We start from the raw sequence: 26130 nt of genomic DNA, 5'->3' as shown, positions 1-26130 counted from the left end.
AACTAAATTATAAAATTTAAAAAATTAAGTTTATAAAAGGTTTTATGGTTTTAAAGTCTAACACATACCCTAGACTACCCAAAAATTTTACTTTAAAAATAAACCCCAATAAATAACAACCCTAATCTCTAAACCCAAGACTCTAAACCCTAAACCATAAAACTAGAAGTGTTTTTATGACTCATCAAAACAATTTGGTTTTGGATGGTCATTTTAAATTTTTGTTATTCAAAATGAATTTTTTCAAGGTTTATGTGGAAGAAAATATATCAATGACTTCATAGGAGTTGACTTTTCATTTTTTCTGATTTATTTTAAATTTATTTTGAATATTTTGATATAAAAATAATAAAATATTCTTATCACAACAACAAACCACGTCTGTGTTAATAAATTGTAGACGTTGTAAATTGTAATAGACTACTAAGTCGTTAAAATGACGTCGTTAAAATGAGAAACCATGGCGACTATTTAACTATACGACATAAAATATATATTCCACGACTTAACCGCTGTCGTTACAAAGTACTATCCTGAACCCTTAAGAAATTGAAGATGTTGTAAACCATAAACGACTCAATTGTTCAAAAAACGTCGTCTAACTATCCTTTGACGTCGTATTTGTTTAAAACGAAACAACAAAATACGATGGTTTTTGACTTTATTAGGTCGTTGGAAAAGTATTACACGTCGGTTACGCAATTTGTATGTTTGTTTTTTTTTTTAATTTAAGAAAACCTCAACAAATTTTTAGATTACATATTATAGAGAAAATTTGTACATTATACATAAATATCAAGTGTTCAATAATTGCCCTATTTAATAAATTGGAAAACAGTCTCTGCCCATTCATTCCGGACTTCATCAATGGCTTCTTGTGGGTATGAAGCTTCTTGGTTTCCCTTGGCATACTGCATAAACAATGACTATTAGGGTTTATCAATAAAAAGAAATTCAATCACAGACGACGATATTTTTCATAACCGACGTAGATATCTATTCAACGACGGTAATTTTACATGACCGTCGTTGATAATACAAAAAGCGACATGAAATGTATGAATGTAATTTCTTCTTACCTTATTCTCAAACCCCAAGGAAGGATCCATGATGATGTCCCTCATGAAGCGCATAACGTAATACCCGCATTCGACACTGCTGGGTTGCTTTGGTGTGCCTGAGAGAGTTTTCAAAATTACATTTTTACGTCCAGTTCGGGCTATGTGGGTATTATATATTTTTATGGCACTGTTCACGATGTTTTTCGCCTCCTCGTCGACCACACGATGACCTGGCAGAGGATCCAAAAAATAGACGGTCTCCTTTTTTGCTCTTACAATCAGCAAGATCCAATGACGGCTGCACAAAATTAATATAAAAACGACGGTTATTTACAAAAACGACGTATTATAATAGTTCACACGACGAAATAAATTAGAAAACGGCGACATTATATATTTATCACGACGACAAGTAAATACCGACGTGGTTAGTTGTTTCAAACGACTCAATAAAATAAAACACCGACGTGGTTAGTTTATACGCTGTCATTTATTGAAAATCATAAAAACAAAATCCTAAGGAGACTAACCCCGGATTGTAAGGCATCATGAAAATCTGTTCACCGTCTGTCTTCTGAAGTCGAGCTGCTACCAGTCGTGATCTCTCAGCTATTGTGCCAGAGTTGGCACTGACTGTGGCAGGGTCGATAAAGCCAACCATGCTGCACATATTTGCTTGTTTCAAAACATCGTGTAAGTGCCTAAATACATAAAATAATATAAACAAGTCAGCACAAAAAAACACATGACGGTTATTAATAACAAAATGACGTATTATAATATTTAAAACGATGTACTGAAATAGATGAGGACGTTATAATATATTTATCACGACGGTACACACTAACGACGTGGTTAGTTAGTTAAGACGACGCAATATATAAACCAACGGCGTATTATTTTAGAAATACGAACCTCATATATACAGCAACCACAGTAGCTCCAATTTCTTCCATGCCTGCAAATTGTGTAATATCTTCAGGCAGGAGGAAGGTCTCGCGATCACCACCAAACACCTCCTTATCAATTGTAAATTCCAGGATCTTATCCTCAGGCAGGGGTGTCGTTTCCACATAACGACAAAGGCTTTTTAAAGAAGATGGCGCCTCCATATTTGAATAATCACCAACTTCATTAACCTGTTTAAAGAAATAAAAAAAATGACGTGGTAATTCAATAAAGACGACGGTTTAAGGAATAAAACGTCGTCTGAAAAGTATTTAAACGACGGTGACAAAACCGTCGTGGTAAATATTTTATTACGTCTTAAAACAATTCCGCCGTCTAAGTTGTAAACAAACGACGGATTAAATAAAAATAACGACGTCTGAAATTTTGAAAAACAAATAAAAAAGGCAAAATTATGTGAACATACCTTGTCGTCATGCTTTTCTTCATCTTTTTTCTCCTTCTCTTCTTCCTTCTCTTTTTCTCTTTTTTCTTCTTCCTTCTCTTCTTCTTGCTGATGTTCCCCATTTTTGGCTTTATCATCCTCATAATGGAGGGATTTCACCTCACCTCCAGAGCAGCTAACTTTGTCAGACGACATAGGATTTTTGGGGCTTTGGCTAATTCTTTGTTTAAGCATGCCTGGATCAAAATTAGGAATTAATTGGGAAAGCTGACTAAGGAAATGCTCCCTCTCAACCTCTACCAATTGTTTTGTTCTAGCCTCCATCCTTAAGGCCTCTTCCTTTGCCTTAGCCTCCATCTTTTTAGTCTCTTCTTGAAGGAGAACTCTTAAACTCTCCTTCAAGCGGTCGTCAAAGCTAACCCTCTGTGGTTTGGGTAAATTGAAATACTGCCTTGGGGAAATCCCAGCACCTACTCCTCTCAATCTGCCGGGATGCTCGGGGCCCAAAGCCATGGTCAGCACATCTTTGCTGCCATCTACTCTGACTTTGCCTTCCGAGACTTGTTTCTGCAATTCATCCTAAAACAAAGATATACAAAAAACACGACGGTTATTTATATACAAACGACGTATTATAAAATTTCACACGACGCAAAAATATATAAACCGACGTTATTATAACTTATCACGACGGTAGTTATACCACCGACGTCTTATGCTATAATGACAGAAAACATAGTGATTCCTATGTAGACCTTTAACTACGTCTATAATATCATTCACACGACGCTAAAATGAACCACCGACGTCTTATGCTATAATTAAAGAAAACAGAGCAGTTTTTCCTATTTAGACCTTTAACGACGTTATTTAAAAAGTGTCGGCGTGGTAATACTATTCACACGACGCTAAAATGAACCACCGACGTCTATAATTAAAGAAAACAGAGTAGTGATTCCTAATTAGACCTTTAACGGCGTGTTTTAAAAGTTCGACGTGGTAATATCATTCACACGACGAAAAAAAATAACATCAGACGTTAAAAGAATTTTTCACAGTTTAATAAAAATTTAAAACAGAGTGAGTAGGCTTACAATTAATTTTGCTTTTTCCGCCACCTTTGGATCGGGGATGTTACCATGTTTGTCCTGTCTAGCTCTCTTCCATAAGGTAGATCGATCAATTTCTACCCCAGGCATGGTTTCCTCCAATTCATCCTCCAATCCAGCATATCCTTTTTGAGACAATCGATGATTGTACTCGAGTTTCTCCCTAATCTGTGCATGTTGAGAATGCACAGACTCAAAATCTTGGGAAAGCCTTGAAGCTACAAAGGCATCCCACTGTGCTTTCTCTATGAATTTATAAGTTTCGGGGGGATGGCTTAATTTCTCCTTGTCATTGGTGTATGGAAGGATATAATGCCTCGTTAGTGTAGACTTGAAATCCTTCCATTTCTTGGCAGCTGAAGCTAAAACAGATTTCTTGCCCCCTTGACCTACGAAAAAAGCCATGTCAACTGCCTCCCATATCTGCTCCTTAACATCCTTGGGGATTTGGGACCATTTCTTGTCCACAAGGGGAACTCTGGAGCGAGCCAAGACACCAATGTACGACTGCATTTCAATATGTGCTTGGCCAATACCTTTCCCCATTTTATTGTACTCAACAATTGGCCTCAGTTTCTGAAGCTTTCTCTTCACAACACGAGGCATTGTGCTCATACCTCGACCAGTCTTTGAATCATCGGAGATTGTTGTCTGGCTGGTTGGTTCTGTCTCAGCAGATGATGAAGCAAACTTCATCTTCTTCGAAGACTTCATCTCCTTCGAAGACTTGTCTTGAGGAGCTACCATTCCAAGCTTCTTGGAGCCAGAATCTTTAGTTTGTTGTTGAGAAACCATTTTAACTGACAAAACTGCAAGTGAAAATATTTCAGGAAAAGATTAAGAACACAAACGGCGGTTATTAATAAAATACGACGTATGATATGATTTTAAACGACGCAATGAAATAATCTCAGACGTAATAAATGTTTAAAACCATTATTTATATAACGTCGTGGTACTTATGTTCACACGACATCAATAGTAATACACCGTCGTGGTAAAACCATTAATTATATAACGTCGTGGTATTGATTTTCATACGACGTCAATAGTAATACACCGTCGTGGTAAAACCATTAATTATATAACGTCGTGGTATTGATTTTCATACGACGTCAATAGTAATACACCGTCGTGGTATTAACATTCACACGACGTAAAACAATAAAACAGACTGTCGTCTATATTAGATACCAACCCTAGTTTCTTTTTCTTTATATTTTATCAAATAAGGGAAAAACAAAAACCATTGTTCAGAGAAATCAAACCTGCAATTAAACAAGCAAATAAAAAAAAACTTTATTTTAAAAACAACTTTGTCAATTTTCAGACGACGCTAGAACGACTGACGAACCGTCGTGGTCTACATATTTAACCACGTAAATAAGAACTACCGTCGTCTTATTTAGTTGAGGTAGTTGTCTTCAAAGTTGGAAACTTTCCCTCTTTGTCTGTATATTTTATCAAACTTGGAAAGAAGTAAAATGATTTTGGCCAGAAAAAAAGGTAAAAAGATTTTTCAAACAAAAAACGTATGAGCATGCAAAACAGTAACCAAAATAGTGAAAATGAAAGCTTACCTTTTGCGTGCAATGAAAGCAAGAGGAAGATGATCGATCTTTAAGTTCAGAGACGACGAAGAAGACGAGAGGAAGACGATGAGATACTCTGACAGTGCTCTGACTGGAAAAAAAACGAAAAGTTTTCTCTGGGAGATTGAAATTTTTAATCGGGTTTGGAAACAGTGCATGTGTAAGTCAAGTAGACGAAAAGTTGCTTACATATAAAAACATTTCAAAAAAAATAATACGGCAGTTACATATAACTACGTCGTTTTTAACTAACACGACGCAATATTTGTTTTTGAGACGTGGAATAGTCAATTTAACGTCGTTAGGTTTAATATAACCGACGGGGATTTTAATTTTTAAATTATGAATAGAATTTTTTTTCCCGTGACTTTTCAGTTTATTTTTCAATTACAGTGCGTTATAAATAGAGTTTTTTTTCAGGAGGAAATTTAAAATGAAGGAAATTAATATTCAGGAATATGTAAAGTTTCTTTTTTGGATGACAGATTTAAATAAAATAAGAATAAAAAAACAACGACTGTTTTTGTTTTTATGTCGTCGTTTTTAGTCGTCTTAAGTAAGACTAAGACGACGTAGATTTATTAATTTACCGACGTTGATTGTACAATTTAAACGGCGGTTTTTGGTTCGGACCGCCGTTGGTTTTAAAAATTTATTCTATAAATTTGTCGCTTTCATTCATTTTCTCGGTTAAAATTTAGGGTTCCAAGTTCTTCCTCTCTCAGAGACACTGTCTCTCACATCTCAAAGACAATAATTTGGATGTCTTTCTCAAAGAGAAATTGAGCTTACTCGCATCAAATCTATGTCCACAAGAAGAAGCTTGTCAACTAGCCTTCTTACTTCCTTGATCAAGCCTGATAGGACACTTAGTGCTTCTGAATACTCCTTGCTTTCCATCAAAAGAGATGCAAGCCTAGCCTCCACTCGCTGTCGAAGGAAAAGTTCGCTTCTCAGGGAAATCTGAAGATCAGATGTGCCTGATCCTCTGCTTGATTTTCTTTACTAAGAAGATCCGTCAGATTTGTGATAGCCTCTTTCTTTATCCGTAGAGCATGAGCAATCGAATAGAAATGGCTTTTAAGAATGCGATAAAGAATAGAAATGGCTTCAGATGGCCTCTAAAGCATGAGCAATCGAATCAGTAGTTGCTGGGAGATATGATGAAGACATTGTCAATGCTTTTCTCGTCGTTTATATTAAGGTAGATTTAAAATTACCGACGTAGATTATTTTGTTAAACGAGAATGACGTCGATATATTTATATTTTTCGTCGTTGTACATTAATTTAATATGGCGATATTTTGTATTTTAAAGCCGTGGATTTGTTTGTAATTATACGGCGTCTTATACAAAAACCTCGTCGTGTTATTTTATGAGTAAAAATGGCGGCTTTTATTGAAATCGTCGTCTTTACTTTCTACGTCGGTCGATTCATAACTTCTGCCGTTCTTTGTTGGCTTTGATTTTACACTGCGGAAATTTGTTTCAAATAGACGTCGGTTGTTTAATTAGGTACGTCGTTGTTTTTGATCAGCCATTTGAATCTCCATTTTTAGTTGTCTAAGGTGGTATTACACGACGGTGTTTTTAGAACCGTCGTCTTTTAAAAAACCACGACGGTTTTCACTTAGACCGTCGTTGTTTTCTGGTCGTCTTTTTCACTTTTTGTAGTAGTGAATGTTTGGGTGATTGGCTGTTTGTTTTAGCAACTAAAAGTTCTTACAATGTTTACAGTTTTTTAGTTTGTATTGGTTAAAGAAAATTTAATTGATTTTTAAAGTACGAAGTGAATAAAGTTTAATGCATTCATTATAGTTTTGTTATTTCTCAACTAAAGACCAATCTGCATGACATGTTATATGTTTTTCATTACAGTTCTGTTATTTCTCAACTAAAGACCAATCTGCATGACATGTTATATGTTTTTGAAGATATGTGTTAGTGAAGTGCTATTTTGAGAAATAAATTAAAGGAATTAAAGTTGAATCTTAAGGAAACGATTTCGGTGAGAATAATATGATCTGTGCTATGCTCATTTCTTGATGCATTTTCGGTGCAAAACATGTGTTCAATGAGTGGGAGCATTCAATGATCTTCTTTGTTGCATACATTTAGTTTTGACCGTTTATGATTAATCTCTTAATGTTCCAGTTCTTCATTAAGGGTTTTAAGGCTAATACGAACAAAGATTGTTTGGATATGTTAATTGTTATTTAATTCATATTTTCAGTTAACAGTGGTTAATCAATGACACTTTTACCTTTCATTGAATTTATGATTACTAATAAGCTTTAAGATTTTTGTTTCAAGCTTGTAAGGTAGAAGGTAAATGAAAGGAAATTGCATTGGTTGATTGATATACTATATGAGGTTATTCCCAAAAGTATTAATGGGAAATTTGATTCGATTTGGTTATGCCATTCATTTTCTATATGCAAAATCAGTGGGAGCCGAGTTTTATTCCACTTAATTTCATTATTTTCTTGGAGACAGTTCAGTTATTTTGTTCACTACTGTTTGGTTCAATTCTTTTAATAAATTATGTGACTTCAGTTTTATGTTTATTATTCTTGACAAATGAATCCAGTTACATGTCATATTGCAGTATAGCTAGCTACAGTCACTGCATAAGACATGAATTCATACCAGAATCATTAAGGAGAGATCTTGGTAATCTCATAAGGGAGGGCGTATGAATGAAAGTGACTTTGTAAACACAAATTAAGTTTGGTCATAATCATTCTACATTCTAATCTTGACGGAAGTCTCATGTGATCTTGAGAGCTCGTATGAGTAATTATAAAGACCTTGAAATATTGAAATGTTCAATAAGTCTTGATAGTTCCATGCTTGTTCTTTTGATTGACAGTGACTTGATTAGGAATTATAGTTGAATTGAATTCCATAGGCCTTACAGTAATTGATATTGAGTTCTTGATGATCATTAGACCAAGTGGGAGAATGTTAGACGTGTAGATGTCTAACCCATTAAAGTGTGGTCTTATAATCATCAAAGGATTCTAAGACTTGATATCAATTAGGAGTTCAAAACAACTAAACCTGCAGCTCTATAAAGTTAGTGTTTTAAAGCCAATATAAGAGCTAGAAGGATTCCTATCTTAATTGTGGATTAGAAGTTATAAACCTAATGCAATAAGGACTTCTTAAGAGTTTCTTGATGGACAAGACTCTTAGGAAGATGCATATAAATACAAGTGCCCCTGCTCAACCGATCAAGCCAACCAGCACAAAAGAATTCACCCCATCTAGAATGAGTGTATGAAGGGATCGGATTGAGGAGATGTACTCTTGTATATTCTCGATGTGTGTTCTATCATGTGCAGTCATTAATATAGTTTACAATTAGTTGACATTTTGTAAGTTGCTTAATCCTGCAGCTACCCATTTGATAATGTATTATGTCTCTTTCTCTCTTCCTACTATTTTAACTTTTATGTTGCATACGGACTTATTAAATAAGTAAGAGTGTTGGGCATCTACATACTCCAAATCATATCTATAAAGTTGAAATTGATTTTCCTCATTGTCTTGCTATAGTTGTGTTTATTGTTTGTATCTTTCTGTTATATACAAGAGCCCTTTGTTGGGGGGCCTATGTTATCTTGTATTCCTTTCATTAAAGAAATTGTTGCTGGTATAATAAATATATATTAAAAAAACTAGCCGTTTCTTTTGACTAATTAATGTGAAAAACAAATATCAACCTCATAATTTCTCAAAATTACGTACCTGAATAACTATTGTATGCTGCTAGAAGGCAGCCATATTAGTTCAAGTGTCATAATATGGGTGTATGACATTTTATACTTTAGGGTACAATATTAATAAATATACACGTGTTATAATATGAATGAATTGGTTGAAAATTGAAGAAAGACAAAAGAAAAGCCTCATCTTATAACAGTCCCGATCTCTTGGACCACAGGAGTCCAAGAGATTGTGGTCACCCACCGTTGGATATTAATCCAATGGTTCAAAATGATATATATAAATGCAATATGACATAAATGATTATTACCCGATTCAAGTCAACCGTTGAATTTACATCCAACGTGAGTGACCATAAATCTCTTGGACTACAGGGGTCCAAGAGATCAGGACTGCATCTTATAAAAGCTTAATGCCTCAATAACTAAAACCAAATTAGTTTAACTAATTAAAGAAGTGCAAGTTCTGATAAATAAATATATAAAAAAGTGCAAGGTTTAAAAATTTGGATTACTTACCAGAATGATGCTCTTGATTATTTCGTCAGTGTAGAATTGGAGCTCTATTTCTTACAACGCCAATAAGTTATCAATCATCAACTTCTTGACCTCTTTTCCATTCGATCCACACTTTGTGGACAAAATTTCACGACGCTCTTCAACCAAGCCCTGCAAAAAGCTGTCCATCTCTGCCATCAAACTCACCATCTTCTTCTCAATCCCCGTTATATCAATCCACTGTAAGAATGGGAAAAATTCTCCCAAATTTGTTGCCCTAGATATGTCCACTCCGTCCCTAATAACCTTCTGTATATTCTTAGCCTCTTCAACATCCAAAACATTTTCACCCTAGAACCTCTTTCCCACAATCATCATCGTCATCACGTTAAATGAAAGCTCCGTAAATTTTGACTTGAGCTCAATCTTTGTCTTGCTCTCAGTACAACTCTTCTTCATTATCTCATTCAGTAGCAAACGAACTTCTCCTTGTCTGATACTCGAAAACTGGGCAAGGCGTGAAGCGGAGAAGAGCTAAAGGGTCATTATGCGGCGGAGGTTGCGCCAGAGGTCCCCATAGGGAGCCAAAGTGACTGTTGTGAAGTCGTAGGCTAAGTGCTTTCCAATAAGCAAGCGTGGGCGGTTGGCGAAGATGATGTCGTGCTTTGTGAAAAGCTCTTCTGCTACCCAAGGGGAAGAAACCAAGAGGACTCTGCGTGAACCCCAGCGGAGTAGCCGAAGTTTACCAAATTTTCCTGAAAGAGCTTGGAGAGTTCGGTGGATTGGTTGTTTTAGAAGATGGAGATGGCCAATGATGGGAAGAGATGGTGGGCTCGGTGGAAAGTTGTGTTTTCGGGTAATTTTAGCTATGGAGAGCTTGAGAAGCAAGGTGAAGATGATAAGAGCTAAATTATACCAGAAGGGTTCTTCCATTCTTTTGGCTCTTTTTGGGTCAATGTGAAATGGTGTAGCTATGAACTTGCGCCTAATATAAAAGAACTTTGGCAATTGGCATGTTCTTTTTTTAAATGCGAATTGGCATATTCTCTTCATTACAGGACCTACGTAAATAATAATGTGGTGTAACTTGGAATTGTTTGCAAAAATAAGGAAAAGGCCGAAAGCATTGATGGTGGAAGTCAACCCCAAACTTTTTTGCTCTGAGTTTAGGATGAATACAAAAGATTCCAGCAGTGTTACCAAATTAAAATAAAAGGACCAAGAATAATAAATGTTGTGCGGAAACATCAACCAATATGGGTAAAATTGTGAAAGAAAAGAAACATCAACAATAAACAAAATAAAAGAAGCAAACCAACAACAAATAAGAACACCAAGATTTATACTTGTTCGGCTTTGTAGGCAGGGGTGGCTTTGAGTTTTATTGAAGCCTTGTGCACAATAAAAAATGAGGTCTCCTAAACCAAAATCTTCAACGAAAATACTACAAAGAATTGTACATGTGATAGCAAATTTGGAACTAAAAACTCATCACTAAATATTTTTTCAATATTATAAAGGATTATTAAACAATAATTCTCCAACCGAAACAAAAACAAAAACAAAAACAAAATTCAAAGTGGGAACATAAAACAAAAATTCCTTGATTAATCCAATTACTAATTATCACCTTATTAGAGGGAGCAAAAAAATTGAAAGAGACTTAGAATTGAAATTTCATGTCAAATTCACCTGTGAGATCAAATTAAAATAACAGGACCAAGAATGAAAATCAATATATATGCTATATTTGATCAAAGAGAAATTCAATCATAAGAATGGAAGAACCCTTCTGGTTAGGCCTACTTCTGGTACAGTTTAGCTCTCATCATCATCTTCACCTTGCTTCTGAAGCTATCCATTACTATAATTACACAAAAACAGAAGAACAACCTGCCCCCAAGCCCACCATCTTTTCCCATAACAATAATATTGGCCACCTCCATCTTCTAAAAGAACCAATCCACCGAACATCTCTTTCTTCAAACTTCGGAAAAACCCTCCTCCGTTGGGGTTCGTGAAGAGTGCGCGTGGTCTCTTGCCCTAGGGTCGCTGAAGAATGTTACACAAAGCATGACATCATCTTCGCCAACCGCCCACGCATGCTTGCCAGAAAACACTTCCACTACAACTACACAACTGCCGCTATGGCGCTACGGAGACCACTGGCGCAACTTCCTCCGCCTTATGATTGTTGAAATCTTCTCCTCCTCTCGCGTTGCCATGTTTTCAAGTGTCAGACGAGGGGAAGTTCGTTTGCTACTGAATCAAATAATGAAGAGTAGTTGTGCAAAGAACATGACAAAGATTGAGCTCAAGACCAAGTTCATGGAGCTTTCGTTTAATGTGATGACGATGAAGGTTGTCGGGAAACGATACTATGGTGAAGATGTTGGAGATGTTGGGGAAGCTGAAGAGGCCAAGAAATTGCGGGAGGTTATTAGGGACGCTGTGGACATATCCGGATCAACGAATATGGGAGACTTTTTGCAATTTTACAGTGGATTCATTTAGGTGTGGAGAAGAAGATGACAGGGTTGATGGCAAAGTTGGACAAATTCTTGCAGGGCTTAGTTAACGAGCGTCGTGTAATTTTGTCATCAACGAATTGTTCGTCTGATAGAGGGGTTAAGAAGTTGATGATTGATAACTTATTGTCAATGCAAGAGACACAGCCCCAAGTCTAATCAGACTGAAAAATAATCAAAGGAATCATTTTGGTAATTCATAAATCCTCAACTCATCAACGGATTATTATTATGTTTCTTTTCTGGGTGTGATAATATTTACTTAATTTTCAGAAATTTAGAGGTTGGTTTGTTCTTTTTGACTCAATTTCTTTCACCATTAGGCATTAGTTGTGACTGATTTCAATTACTCATTGGAAATAAAAGAAAAAATAGAACACAATCTCAGATGCACGAGTAATTACTTATAGTTTTAATCTCATTATCGTGTATATTTATTCTTCAACTTATAGTAATTCCAATGATTTGGACTAGTTCAATTTTTCTATGGGTAGATGCAAGTATTAAATAATTAAACGAGTTGTGTCAACCTGTGTAATACGCACCAATCCGTTTATTTGTTTCTTCTTCATTTTTCTTATTTTTTTAATTTTTTTTATTTATTTCTCTCTCAATCTTCATACATGCATAGAGGCAAAATTTAATCACTATTTTCATATTAAAAATTAAAAATTGCAAACTGCAATTATTTGATTAAATGATCAAAATTCAGGTTTTTTATTCTTTTTTTATGACCTTGTGAATTTAAGATGTGGGTCTTTATTGGTTTTTACTTATTGCCCAATACTCAGGTATGCAATTGATTCTTGTTTGGGCCATTCATGTTATTCTTTCTTTTTATTTGTTTTTAATTTTTACCTAATAATCAATTATGCAAGTGATTTTGGAAAAAAAAAAAAAAAAAAACCCTAAATTTTTTATTTTATTTATATTTTTAGCTTGCTAGTTACTAATTGATACCACACATATGGGAGAATATAAAGAGGCATGTTATCAATTGAAGTCAATTTATTGCAAGGCTTTAGAAAACATTCTTATTTGATTATGATAAGAATTCCTTTTTTGGTCAAATTTAGATAAGGAATCAAATATTAGCAATTATAATTTGTTAAATGGACATGTTTAATTACCTGTTTAACTTTAACACGATCTAAAAATCGACGCGACACGTTTATTAAATGAGTCGGATTTGAGTTGAGTATTATTGATACATTTATTATTCTAACACGACACAACCTATTATCATCCCTAGATATGATGCAGACATCCATACTTTATTGGCTAAAAATAATATCCTTCAAAGTCGACCAGCCCTGGTGAAATATGGTAAATTGAACCTTTTTCGCAATCAAAAGTCCACTAATTACAAAAAAGGATGCGTGATTACTTTTTTAAAGTGTCCACTAATCACTATTTAATTGTAGATATTGCTGGTAGCTGGGACTGATACGACATCAACTACCCTAGAATGGGCAATGGCGTTGTTGTTAAACCATCCAGAGGTAATGGAGAAAGTAAGAGCCGAAATAGACACCAATGTCGGGGAAGAGCGTCCATTGGAAGAGCGAGACTTGCCAAAGCTGACTTGCAAAATGTGATCAATGAGACACAGCGCCTGTACCCACCTGTCCGACTTCTAGTGCCCCATGAAGCTTCTAAGGATTGTGTGGTTGGAGGATTTGATGTGCCACGTCATACAATGTTGGTGATCAATTCGTGGGCCATCCACAGGAACCCTGAGGTGTGGGAGGACCCTACAGAGTTTAGGCCACAGAGGTTTGAAGGATGGAGTGGTGAGGGCTCTGAAGGGTATAAGCTGGGCGTGATTGACCCAAAAAGAAATAAATAAATAAAGCTGGGCGTGGATGTCCAGGGGATGTCCTGGCCAACCGGTTGATTGGATTGGCACTTGGAACTTTGATTCATTCATTTGAGTGGGAGAGGATAGCTCTAAGAGCATTTTCACCAGTTGCCTCTTGTGATGGTAAAGGGAGTCCTAAGACAGCTACTATTCACGTGAATAGTAGCTGTCCTAACCCTCTCCAGCAAAATGTGTTTCTAGCAGTTGGGGCTTGCCATGGCAAATACTATTCATTTTTTTGTTTTTTTCACAACTTTGTTTACTTAAACAATTAATTTGGATAAGATTTTTGGGTTCCTACGTGTCAATACTATTCATATCGGATAAGATTTTCGGTTTCAAATTTCAGATAAATTTCAAATTTCAGATACATTTCGAAATTCAAATATCAGATAAATTTGAAATTTGAAATTTCATTTGAATTTCAAATTTCAGATAAGATTTTCACCCTCTAAAATTGCGCCGCGTGTCATATCTATCTGTGTACATTTTTCTATAAAATCAGAGGTTCAGCTCATACCTCCCACACCAGTTCTTCTCTATATTTCCATTTCTCAAATTTTAGATTTCATTCTCCATTCTTAATGGTAGACATGGAAGAGGTTTTGGAGAGGCAAGAGCGAGAAACTAGAGAAAGAATGCGTAGACGAGCTGCAAGCAAAAGGGCGCAGAGAGAACTAGATGAGCAACTTGGCATAGCAGTTGCTTTTCTGGAGGAAGAAAAGCAGGCTCGCCGTGGTTCACGAGAAGGCCGTCGCCCAAATGTGGACAGACATAGACATTCCCGGTGTAATATCCCAGACCAAAAATTCATAATTAAGGAATATTTTATTTTGCGAAAAGACAATTTTGCCCTCGAAATATTTTATTAAGAAAAAGGTGACTTTTTGATCGAGAAGGAATTTGACAATTCCGCTTGCGCCATTGCGTAGAGCACGGCGAAACGAGTTCATAGACACGTAGTGGGCCCGAATCGGAGTTGTAACGAGAAAGTTATGGTCAAAAGAGTCTCAGTGGCATAACCGTAAATATTTTGAAGTTGGATCTATAAAAACCAGCCAGCTCTCTCTCTCTTTGCTCAGATTCGCCATGCCGTCTTCCAAAGCTCGCCGGCGCCGCCTCAGGGCACCACCGGCCACGAGACCGGTGGCGTTCGAACCGCCGTCGAGTCCCCTTCCTTTCCTGACCATTCCCCGCCGATGGCACGGCCTGTGCTGGCCGAAAAATGCAGAAAATCGACGGGAACTTACCGAAACTTCAACGCCGTCGATCTCCCTCCTCCGACCACCATTTCCGTCGACCCAAGTATGGATCTTGAACCTCTCGAGCTGTTCTAGCTGCTTGTTGGGTAGGATTAGATTGATTCGTAGCGTAGCTATTGGATTTTTGAACTTGAAGTTTCAGCTGATTTTTGGCCTCCGTTTTGGGCCACTTCCGGCCACTTTTTGGGGTAGGTCCAAGAACACAAGTGGCTCCAAATATGGTGTTTTACCTAGGGTAGGAGTTTGGAGCCGTGGTTTGAAGTTTTTCCGGCGAGCCGAAATCGCTTTAGACACCCATCGCTGCCGGCGCGTGCTGGGGTGCGTGGGTGAGGGTAGTGCAGTGGCACTGTGTCTTGTTGCGACCCTTATGTTGTCACGAGCGCGTAGGATTTCGCGGATCTCAATTTGGATTCCGTTTGAGCCCCGAACGGATTTTTCATATTGTGCGATTCCCGGGTTCAATATTACCGAACCGTTGGATCGCGCTCAATTTCGGATATGTTGTTCCAAATAATTTCAGGATCGTGTAGGATTCGACGGATTATGAATCGGAGTCCCGGATACTCCGAAATCGCGAACCCTGGGGCTAGAGTTTGGAAATTTTATGATTTCACGATCGTGGTCAAACCGATCGTCAGTTTCAGAATCGCTTAATGAAGTCTCGAGTCTTTTCAGACAATTGTAAATATCTGAAATACCTAAGTGGGCAGGAAAATGACTTTAGAGTTAGTGCACGCACTTCTAGAAGTCGGGGGTCAGGGTTTTACTTAAAAAGTTATACCGAGCAGTTTTATTAATTAAACATTCATGATGATTTTCCCAGGCACCCGGGACCAGGCAGGCACGCAGGAGAGACCTTCAGGAGGTCTAGCGAGCTCGGACGAGGAGTGAGTGGACTTTCTTCCATAAATGATTTTATATAAATGAGTTATATACATGATTTTTATATGAGTTTATATAAATGATGTTATATTGATTTTATATAAATGACTTTATATGAATGAATTTCATATTTGATCTTGAATAAGTTTTATTAAATGTTTATCGAACATGATTCGTGCTGTAAAATACCGTGATTTACATGCTGCTTAGTTACTGATACCAAGAGATATAAAAGACAAAGGTTAAGAAGTTGACCAGAGGAAAAAGCAGTTTACTTTCAGATTTATTGAAAAGTAGCTAGTCAGCAGATTTTTCTACGATATAACATTTTAAACCACCATGTACCCGATTTCGGTGATTACCCTCAGTTGGACCGATGTCTACGGACATCCAGTCTATTTACAGTTCTGTCAGTGCACTTGACAATGCCTCACGAGTTTCGGGGACGCTCGGACCGTGAGTGCCAAGATTTGCGGCTCGGCAGACTTGGTGTCCCGAGACCTGCCAGGATTTGCGGCTCGGCTGACTTCGTGTCCCCTAGACGTGCCAGGATTGCGGATTTAGCTGACTACAGTCCCCTGAATCCTGCCAGAGCAGCTCGAGTCGACTTTGTGTCATCGATACCTGCCAGCAAATCAGGCTGACTATAGTCCCCCGACTCCTGCCAGTTTGCGGCTCGGATAGACTGTGTGTCGCCGAGACCTGCCAGGGAAATTGACGGATTTACAGGGGTACATCCGAGTGGTAGTTTTGATTGATTGCAGTGCTTTGATTCAAGTTTTGAGTACATTGCTTTTATGCAGGTTTGATTTCAGTATTTTTATGCAAGTTTTGGATTTCAGTGCTTTTATGCAAGGATTAAATACTGTGATTTTATGCAAGTTTTCTCGATATTGATAGCATAATTCAAGCGCATTTTACATATCCAGCTTTTATTACTATTATTTTACAGTGGGGGTTATTATGTTCGCAAATTGTTTTCTGGAACCTTATTTTTGTCCACTCACACTTTCAACTATTTTCCGCCCCAGGCTGTAGCGTGCACAAGACATCCACCACCGGGCCATCTTGACTTCTGCGCCTTCTGGTTCAAAAGTGTTGGTAAGTAAAATAATTAAGTGATCCGTAAACTATCAAAATTGCTATGATATGTTGCCCTAGAGCGAGAATGGAACTTTTGACATGTTTATTGAAGTGCGGGCTGTTGGTTGTTGGGATAATTATGCTCGTTTTGACAGGTGTAAGTTTTGGGATTGGACAAAATATATGGGAGACTCTGTCGAAATTTCGGTAGAAGTCAAAAGTTTAAGAAAAAGGGCAAATAGGTCTTTTGTGCAACATTTGCCAAGTGTTGTTCAATAAAATCATGCCCACAATCTCTGTACTATTTCATTTTCGCAATTATGATGAATATTTTGTTCAAAAGAGAAATTGTGTTGGAAATTTGGGACTTCTTCCTGAGCAGAAGTTTACAGCTGTGATACGAATGTTGGCGTATGGGTCATCTGCTGATCAGGTGGATGAGATTGCTCGGATGGGGAAGTCCACTATTTTGGAGAGCTTGGTGCGATTTTGTGATGCAGTGGAAACTCTGTACACCAGAGACTACCTCCGCAGACCTACGCCCATGGACCTGCAAAGGCTTCTCCAAAAAGCTGAGTCTCGAGGATTCCCTGGCATGATTGGTAGCATTGACTGCATGCACCGGCAGTGGAAAAATTGTCCAACAGCTTGGCAAGGGGACTACGGAAACAGAAAAGGGCAGAAAAGTATCATCCTGGAAGCAGTTGCTGGTTTTGATACATGGGTTTGGCACGCCTTCTTCGGAGTTGCCGGCTCTCAAAACGATTTGAATGTCCTAGGTCAATCCCCGGTGTTCAATGATGTTTTGAGAGGTGAAGCCCCAAATATCACATATGAAATTAACAATACCATCTACCAGAACGGGTATTATCTAGCTGATGGCATCTACCCGAGGTGGACAACATTTGTGAAAACAATTCCACATCCCCGATCCCATAAGCAAAAATTTTTGCTCGCTATCAAGAGGGGTACAGAAAAGATGTTGAGAGGTGCTTTGGTATCCTTCAAGCTCGGTGGGCTATTATCAGGGGCGCGGCACGTCTATTTGACGAGGAGGTGCTTAGGAGTATAATGATGACTTGTATCATCCTCCATAACATGATTGTGGAAGATGAATATGATTACGATGTTGATGACGTGTATGAACCAAATCCCATGGACACGGCCCTAACACGAATTTATGAAAAACCAGTGGGGCCAAATGGAGAACCAGTGCAGCATGAACCGTTGGTTAGAGACGGTAGTTTCATGCCCCTTATGATTGATCGCTACACGGAGATGCAATCGTCGTATATTCATGAACACCGTCAAGTTGACTTGATGGAGCATTTATGGGCGGTGAAAGGCAATGAAGGAAATGAAGGTGAATGAAGTGAAGTGAAGAAGTTGTTTTTAATTTATTATGTTTATGTTGTATGTTGTTTATTTTTTGTTGTGAGTGGGTTGTTTATGTTTTATGCTTTGGTTGTGGGTTGTTTATTTTTTATGCTTTGGTTGTGGGTTGTTTATTTTTTATGCTTTGGTTGTGGTTTGTTTTATTTTTTATGCTTTGGTTGTGGTTTGTTTATTTTTTTATGCTTTGGTTGTTGTTTGTTTTTTATGTATGGAATGTTTTGAATAAAAAGGATTTTTGTTGAATATTTTCTTTATTGACTAAAAGAAAAGCAATACAACTAATAATAAAATAAAATACATTAATTAAACAAAACAAAAAATACAATGAAATCAAAGGTACATGAATTAAACAAAACAAAAAATACAATGAAATCAAAGGCAAGTAAACTAAGACATGAAAGGCAAACAAACTATTTTAATGGTTTCCATCATTTAACCAATCCATGTTGCTAGGTCCATCGTCACGAAAAAGTCTTCGTCTCATAACATCCCTTCGTTCTAGCTTCCAAAATTGTTTTGTTTCAGGGGACATATGGCTTGTATCCATGGCCATGGTTTCCCGATCTTTTTTTTTCAATGTTTTGTTCGCGTACATACTCCCTTTCTTTGCGTACATACTCCCTTTCTTTTGCATATTCTACTTGAATAGCCATATCATGCTCTTGTTGTTTCAAGTCCATTTCAATTCTCATGGCTTGGTGCTTTGAAAGTTCCTCCAAAAATTGAGATGCATTCTTGCTAGAATTACTCCTTCTCTTCGCCTTCGCCGCCTTCCTCCCAATAGGCCTTGGCTCATTTTCAATGGGTGAGTCTTGACTCATCGGGGAATCCATAGGTGAATCCGATGCCGGCGCCTCATGAAGTGGAGTCTCGTTCAAGACTACCGTCGGACCGGTTGGAATAATTTGGAATCTCTTACAAGTCTTCACCACCTCCCAACAATGGGTATGGTTGAAACTTTTTTTCCCTTGCCCAGTAGCACCAAACCACATTTGTGCTTGCATAATCTATAAAAAAAAATGAAATGGAAATGCAAGAAAATTTATAAAATATTGGCAATGCAACATGTAAAAAAAAACTAATGGAAATTAAAGAAATTTTAAAAAAATGCAACATGTATTAAAAAAAACTAGAGACATATTAACAAAATATATAAATTGCAAGAAACATTTAAATAAAAATTAATATGACATAGAAATTAATAGAAGAAAAATGACAAATAATTTACCTCACTGCTAAGGTTTTCTCCGCTTCGATGGTTGTCAATCGCTTTTGCTAAGGCATTTCTCCATTTCCCCAACTCTTTATTAAGAACTTTCCACCTACTGGATAATGCCATTTCTGGACGTGTAGAACCAATTGCCCTTTCACAAAATGCTTGATGAATTTTTTTCCACATATGAGAAAATTTAATCTCATTGCCCGTTACGGGACAATGACTAACTTGGACCCAAGCCTCACACAAGCTAACATCTTTCATCATGCTCCATGCCCCTCCATTTTCATTAGAAGAACCCATAAAATGATAGAAAAAAAAATACAACTTCAAAGTGAAAAAATATTGAATAGAAAGTGAATAAATTTTGAGGAGAAAGTGAACAATAGTAGAAGGAGAAGAAAATATATGAGGATTTGGTGTTAAAAGTGAAGAGTATTGGTTTGTATTTATACACAAAAATTCAATATTTTTTGGGTATTTTTTATTAAAAAAATTTGATTTTTTTTCAATTTTTTATTGCAGAAAAATTAGCTGTCGTTGGATTGAAGAAAAAATTCGAATCGGAGCGACCAGAGGCTGCCACGTGTCAAGTAGCCGTTGGCGGCTACTGTAGCGGTGAATTCGAATTTTTTTTTTAACGTTGGCGCGTGCAATGAATCGGAGCGACCAGAGACTGCCACGTGTCAAGTAGCCGTTGGCGGCTACTGTAGCGGTGAATTTGATTTTTTTTTTTTTAACGTTGGCGCGTGCAATGCACGCGCCAACGTTAAAAAAAATTCAAATTCGGGAGGGCTGACGCCAGCCTGGCGTCAGCAATGACGTCGTCGCCCTCGGGCCCGAGCTCGGGCCGAAATCGCCTTCGGGCCTGCCCAGTCTGGTGGACCCCACGCTCGCCCGGGCTGCTTCTTCACTGCTAGACCTCCTTTTTTTTGCCCAAACCCCCCTCAGCCCGAGTCCACCTCCACTGCTGGACTTGCTCTAAAGCCAATGTCTAAGCCCTTGGAGGCAATGTGTAAAACCAACGCCATTCACACTACTCTCATTAATGTCTCCCTACCTAGAAGGCGGAGGTTCTTATGAAGTTTGTGGAGATGATGTTAATGCACGCGCCAACGGTAAAAAAAATTCAAATTCGGGAGGGCTGACGCCAGCCTGGCGTCAGCAATGACGTCGTCGCCCTCGGGCCCGAGCTCGGGCCGAAATCGCCTTCGGGCCTGCCCAGTCTGGTGGACCCCACGCTCGCCCGGGCTGCTTCTTCACTGCTAGACCTCCTTTTTTTTGCCCAAACCCCCCTCAGCCCGAGTCCACCTCCACTGCTGGACTTGCTCTAAAGCCAATGTCTAAGCCCTTGGAGGCAATGTGTAAAACCAACGCCATTCACACTACTCTCATTAATGTCTCCCTACCTAGAAGGCGGAGGTTCTTATGAAGTTTGTGGAGATGATGTTAATGCACGCGCCAACGGTAAAAAAAATTCAAATTCGGGAGGGCTGACGCCAGCCTGGCGTCAGCAATGACGTCGTCGCCCTCGGGCCCGAGCTCGGGCCGAAATCGCCTTCGGGCCTGCCCAGTCTGGTGGACCCCACGCTCGCCCGGGCTGCTTCTTCACTGCTAGACCTCCTTTTTTTTGCCCAAACCCCCCTCAGCCCGAGTCCACCTCCACTGCTGGACTTGCTCTAAAGCCAATGTCTAAGCCCTTGGAGGCAATGTGTAAAACCAACGCCATTCACACTACTCTCATTAATGTCTCCCTACCTAGAAGGCGGAGGTTCTTATGAAGTTTGTGGAGATGATGTCAAACTTTCTTTATTTTTAGGGTGAGTACAAAAGTTTATAGTGAGACCAAAATTGAAACAAGAGGACCAAGAATACCGATCATAAAGCAAAACATTGCACATTTGATCAAAGAGGATCAATCAATCAACCCAAGGAATGGGAGAACCCTTCTGGTACACTTTAGCTCTCATCATCACCTTCACCTCCATCTTGCTTCTCAATTTCACCGTAGCTAAAATTAGACAAAATAAGAAGCTTCTCTGTTAAATTAAAAGAGACAGATTAGTAACTCACTACTAATACTATCGATACTGTCTCCAATTTAACCGCTTACAAATCTTAGTAAGTATAGAATTTTATCATAAAATACATCGATATTATTAGAAACAGAACCATTCATTATATTTTATATTTTATTTAGTCAAATTTTCAATGTGAGACTCATAATCTTCAACATTCCCCCCTCCCCACCGTCTCTCCCAATTATTGGCCATCTCCATCTACTGAAAGAACCAATTCACCGCACCCTCCAATCTCTTTCTTCAAACTTGGGCAAAATTCTACTTCTCCGATGGGGTTCGCGCAGAGTCCTCTTGATCTCTTCGCCTTCGATCGCGGAAGAATGTTACACGAAGCACGACATCATCCTCTCCAACCGCCCACGCTTGCTTGCCGGGAAACACTTCCACTACAACTTCAAAACCGTCGCTGCCGCACCCTATGGAGACCTCTGGCGCAACCTCCACCGCGTCATGACTGTCGAGATCCTCTCCTCCTCTCGCCTCGCCACGTCTTCGAGCGTCAGGCAAGCTGAAGTCCTTTTGCTATTGAATCAGACGATGAAGGGCTGTGCTTGCACGCAACAGGGGATGACAAAGATTAAGCTCAAATCCAAGTTCATGGAGCTTTCGTTCAACGTGATGACGATGATGGTTTTGGGGAAGCGGTACCACGGCGAAGATGTTGAGGATGTTGAAGAGGCTAAGCATTTCCGGGAGGTTATGAGGGATGCCGTTGACCTATCCGCAACGACGAATTTGGGAGACTTTTTGCCAATTTTACAGTGGATGGATATATCAGGGTTGGAGAAGAAGATGGCGAGGTTGATGGCAAAAATGGACTGCTTCTTGCAAAGATCGGTTGAGGAGCGTCGTCGAATTTTGTCACCCAATTTGGCATCAAATGGTATAGAGGGCAACATGTTAATGATCGATAACTTATTGTCAATGCAACTGTTGAAAAATAATGTTCATTTGTGTTCTACACAATTCTAGAAAGATCATGAATACAATAATGATTTTAGAGTTGTGGAGAACATACTCTGTTGGCTAGACAAAGAGATTAAAGTTGAAAGAACTCTCAAGAGCAAGAACACTCATGTTGCTAGACTATGGCGGTGGAGCATGATGGCTAAACAATAGCCATAAAAATAATATTGTAAAATATAGAAGTTTCTAGGCAAAGCCACATACATGTAGCTGGAGCAAGAGACCAAGTCGGTGGACTTGGTAATGTCGGCAAAGCATGCCTATAAATAGGCATGCAATGCAATAAAGCCAAGTGGAGTCAACTAATGGAACTCCCAATCTATGTGGAGTAGAACCAATCAACTCCCAAACTATTAGGGAGCCAAGAGCTACCCAAAGCTAACTATGTTGAGAGCCAATAAGCTCACCAATCAAAATGTAAGGGTCAAATTGCCCAAACTAATCTAAGTGAAGGGCTAACTAGCCCAAAATTATTTTAAATTATGTGTAGTGGTCAATAAGTCAATATGCTAAGTGTAGAAGGCCAATTAGCCTAAATCAAGTCATGTATTACTCTCCTCTAAATATAATAAAATCACTTCGTTTTTTCTTTTCAATTCTAACAGTGGTATCAGAGCATCACATACGCTCATCACACACCTCCCATATTCCAACAGCAACAAACAGAGCCTGAATTCTACACCGACGATATAATCAAAGGAATCATTTTGGTAACTCACACTTCTTTGTTTTTAGTTTTTGTGTTCTTTTGGAGGTGACCGTTAGGTAGTTAAATGTGGACTGATTGTTGGTGTTGCTGGTTGCTGGTTGCTGGGAGTGACACGTCATCAACAACCCTAGAATGGGCAATGGCGAAGTGAGAGATGAGATAGAGACCAAGGTTGGAGAAAAGCGTGCGTTGGAAGGGCTTGCCAAAGCTGTGTAACTTGCAAAATGTTCAATGTGAGACACTCCGCTTGTACCCGCCTTTTCCAATTCTGGTGCCTCGTGAAGACTCTGAGGACTTTGTGGTGGGGGGATTTGACGTGCCACGTCATACAATGCTGGTGGTGAATGCGTGGGCCATCCATAGGGACCCTGAGGTGTGGGAGAACCCCACAAAGTTTAAGCCAGAGAGGATTGAAAGATGGATTGGCGAAGGAGGGCTTGAAGGAGGATATAGGCTGAATCCCGTTTGGGGCTGGAAGGCGCGGATGTCCTGGGGCTGGCTTAGCAAACAGGTTGGTTGAACTGGCTCTTGGAAGCTTGGTTCAGTCATTTGAGTGGGAGAGGATTGGGGAGGACATGGTGGATATGAGTGAAGGCTTGGGTCTTATGATGCCAAGGGTTAAGCCCTTGGAGAAGACCATTCACGCTGGCTTCAATGTAAAAACTATACCTGGAATTCCAAAGCCCATTTTGGTTCTTTTCCCTCTCTCTGTTTTTTTTTTCCTTTGACAAAACGATATTCTAACTCATCTAATGTACAGATAGGGAATCGAACTCGGTACAATGGGGCGAGCACATTGCACCTTCATACTCATACAGTAATTTCCTTGTTAAAATATGGAGCAAAAACAAATGCACTGCGAGTTATGCAACCACAAAAGACAATTCAATTAAATGTATGGCAAAATTGTGGCTACTAAAAGAATATTAGGCACTTTCAGGTCAGATTCAGGATTTGTTTTTTTGAAGAGAGGAGAGGAGGGGGACTAATGTTAAATTTATACATTGATTTGGCTGGTATAGAATAGAAACTACAAAATAGATAATATTGAACAAAGAAGTTAACAGGAACTAGTTACTTACTAAGCCAGAAGAAGTTGACAAAATGAGTGCTTCAACATCTGGTTTTCACATTACTTCCTTGTCAACGATTATGGAGCGGGTCAGAAGCGTTTGGAACTTTCCTCTTGCTTGAAAAGAAGGTCTCAAATGAGTGCCTCAACCGCTGCTGCTGCTGCTGCTGTGGCCGCTTATTCATATCATCCTCATGTTCTTGTTGTTTTTGCTCCACATTATTGGGTACAGAAAGTGGCATCGTGTTTTCCTTGTACCCAGAGACCAGCATTGAGAAAAAAACCAACACCATTAACACAAGGTTCTGAAATTGCATATTGCTGAGCTTGGGTTGTGGCTTCAGGTTGAAGCCAGACAAGAACAAAGCTAAAAGAAAGAAAGAGAGAGGAGGGGATTTGATGGGGGTGGTTTGAAAAGGCAGGCAGGCACACACATGGCTTTGTTTGAAAGTGTGTGTGTGTGAGAGAGCGAGAGAGAGAGAGAGAGAGAGAGGGAAAAAGGTGATGTGGTGCAATTGAGTACACCCTGCAAACAAGGGACACTTCCCACGAGAACACATTTTTTCTGTTTGCTTTTTAAATAATATTCTTTGTGCTTCACGAGAACTCTTTTTCATGTTTTGCTTTTTACACTTAAATTAAATTAAAAATGAATAGAGTGGTATAGAGATGTTGGCTCTTGTGCAAATTTCTTTTGTCCTGGTTGTGCTTGTCGGCTTTGGAAGGAAGAGTCAAGGTTATGCTTCGATAGATAGCCTGCTTAATCTAGGCCTGGAAATATCTGTTGCTTTTAGCCACATTGAAAACCGCGTGAAATCATATGCTTCCAAAGACTAGGACTTTCCTTCTTCATGCAAAAGGTTGTGATACGAATAAGGAACTACACAATAATAATAATACAATCTTTTAAAGTAAGAACCAGACATTTTTGTGCCTTTTCTTAAAGTACACGATTTGAGTGGTCAAATCATGCGTGAGGAGCCCTGAGCCTGAGCGCCCTGAGCGCCTTCCCGATGTGTGTTTTTTTTTCTCTTTTTTTTCTATCTTCTCTTCTTTCCATTTATTCATCCAAGCTTTTGAGTGTCTTATGCGCCACAGTGACTGGTGATTTTTCTGTCTTCGCGCGTATCAATCAGCCATGCCATGATGCCATGCATGAAAAGCGTACGTCTTGAAATTCTGGGATAGGACTCTGAAACAAGACTTGTCTACACAGATCATGCTCGATTGGCTCTTGATGTTGAGATTTGAGACATGGGAAATCCAAATAATATGATCCAGATTTCAAAGAATGTTTGGTACCAATCTAGTGGACTAGAATATAAGGGCTTGTTTGTTACATCGTACAAACTTGGATTGGCTTGGCTAAAGTTTTATCCCATGTTTGTTTCACTCTGTTTTAATTTTAAATGGGATTAACTAATATTGGGTCCACTAAAAATACCTCCTTAGGTGTTCTTAGCTAAACCCGTCTGGAGAGGAGGGACTAACAGTCCCGACGACCCAAGCCACTAGCAACCACACCCAATCGCGCCACAACCAACGACCAACCAAGCAGCAGCTACAACCACCAGATACAACCACCCGCCACGACCATCAGCCACGACCACAAGCCACAGCCACCAGCCACAAGAAAAGGAGAGAACAGAAAATTTTCTAAAAACAAAACAGAGAAGAGGAGAGAAAATGGAGAAGAAGAGATGAGAGAAAATTTTCGAAAAAAATAGAG

The 26130-nt window shown here is 38.7% G+C and overlaps 3 pseudogenes; 2 read left to right on the top strand and 1 right to left on the bottom strand.

Moving 5' to 3' along the window:
• LOC117618698 overlaps positions 1 to 10279 on the bottom strand; it is a 21313-nt pseudogene extending 11034 nt beyond the window's left edge.
• Positions 10280 to 11025: 746 nt separating this feature from the next.
• Positions 11026 to 14320, top strand: LOC117618693 (annotated as a pseudogene).
• A 6941-nt stretch (positions 14321 to 21261) lies between these two features.
• On the top strand, positions 21262 to 25238 carry LOC117618684 (annotated as a pseudogene).
• The last annotated feature ends 892 nt before the right edge of the window (positions 25239 to 26130 follow it).

Source organism: Prunus dulcis, chromosome 1 (assembly GCF_902201215.1).
Source record: "Prunus dulcis chromosome 1, ALMONDv2, whole genome shotgun sequence".
NCBI classification, from domain to species: Eukaryota; Viridiplantae; Streptophyta; class Magnoliopsida; order Rosales; family Rosaceae; genus Prunus; species Prunus dulcis.
This window is presented reverse-complemented; position numbering and strand designations above follow the sequence as displayed.